Below are 1,619 nucleotides of genomic sequence, written 5' to 3'. Positions count from 1 at the left end.
AGTCACAGCTCGTATTTCTGAAACTGATGCTGTAGAGGCCACAGTCTGTCAAGGGTCCTGCACAGGGCTGTTAATGTAGATTAACTGGATCATTTCCATAGAATAATATTTCTTGAGGGTTATGGATGGGCCCTGGTCTTTCCTTAGCTACCAATAGCCAAAAATGTCCAAGGTGGGTCCGTTCACTTTCCCGTTTAAGCTGCAGAGCAAATGGCGTTTCCAGTGAGAACACAGACCTTAAATCTGGGTCGGGGTCGGACTGACAGCTCCAAGGGCATGTGGAGGTGGGATGGGATTAGAACCCCCAGTGCTCTCTTTATCTCAGTTGGTTCAGAGATTGCTGGGTAAAAGGAGCGGATCAGGCAGCTTTGTGCTGCAGTCATGTTCCAAAACACACATCCCCCAAACTCAGTGGCTTGCAACAGGCATTTGGGTCTTGCCCACGATCCTGAAGCAGGCTGTGCTGGCTCGGCTTCCAGCTGCAGGTCAGGGTCCATCTGGCTCTGCGAGAGTCTCACTCTGGGCCCACGGCCTCCCAGGGCCTGTCTCAAGGATGGCTGGAGTGCAGAGGCAAATCAAACTATTGAGCGCAGAAACCCTTCAGCTCACACACCACCCACTCACTCTGCCAGCCAAGCCGGAAGTCACTGGGGCGGACAGACCCTCATGCGCGATCTGAAAGTCCCCAGGGCACAGGGCAGGCAGGTGGAGCCCTGTCACAAAGAGGAATGAAGGAGCTGCAGTGACAGTGCCGCTGTCACGGGGTCTCCTGTGTGGACCCTCTCAAGCCCAACACAGGAGTCAAGCTTGGGTTTCTGGAATGTTTTAGAAAGATCCTGGCACCTGAGGTCATCGAGTGAATGAACGTTCTCTGGGGACCTGCCTGTGTGGGTGCTGCTGCTGCCGCCAACTGCTGAGGACCCTGCATGGGGTATTTGGTTTGGTCAACATTGGTTTTGGCCAGGGCCACTCCTGGAAAACGGATGTTCTTGAGGGATGCTCTGTGCTTGGGGCAGTGGGGACAGACTGAGACAGGCCCCTGCTCAAGTTGCTTTTTTTTTTTTTTTAGACGGAGTCTCCTTCTGTTGTCCAGGCTGGAGTGCAGTGGTGCCATCTCAACTCACTGCAACCTCCGCCTCCCAGGCTTAAATGATTCTCCGGCCTCAACCTCCCAAGTAGCTGGGATTACAGGTGCTGGCTACTGCACCTGGCTAATTTTTGTACTCTTAGTAGAGATGGGGTTTCACCATGTTGGCCAGGCTGGTCTCCACCTCCTGACCTCGTGATCCACCCACCCCGGCCTCCCAAAGTGCTGGGATTACAGGCTTGAGCCACTGCGCCCGGGCTTCACCTTGTTTTTGACTAGCAGGTGGGAGATACCCACACACAGATGTGCGCCCTTGGCACTGGACTGAGATGCCCAGGATGAACATGGGGCTGTGGGGACCGTGGGGGCAGGGGCTGCTGGTGTGTCCTTTTGGGGTGAGGTAGGCAGGGTCTCCCTGGAGGAGAAGCTGGTGATGAGCTTTAAGGGGTGAGAATGAGTGGGGAGTGGGAAAGTGCATTCCAGGCTGGGAACCAGCCCAGGCCAGCAGATGCTTCCTGGGGACACTGTCTGG

Source organism: Saimiri boliviensis, chromosome 11 (genome assembly GCF_048565385.1).
Source record: "Saimiri boliviensis isolate mSaiBol1 chromosome 11, mSaiBol1.pri, whole genome shotgun sequence".
Lineage (NCBI taxonomy): Eukaryota > Metazoa > Chordata > Mammalia > Primates > Cebidae > Saimiri > Saimiri boliviensis.
The sequence above is the reverse complement of the archived record's forward strand: the minus strand, read 5'-3'. Positions refer to the sequence as shown.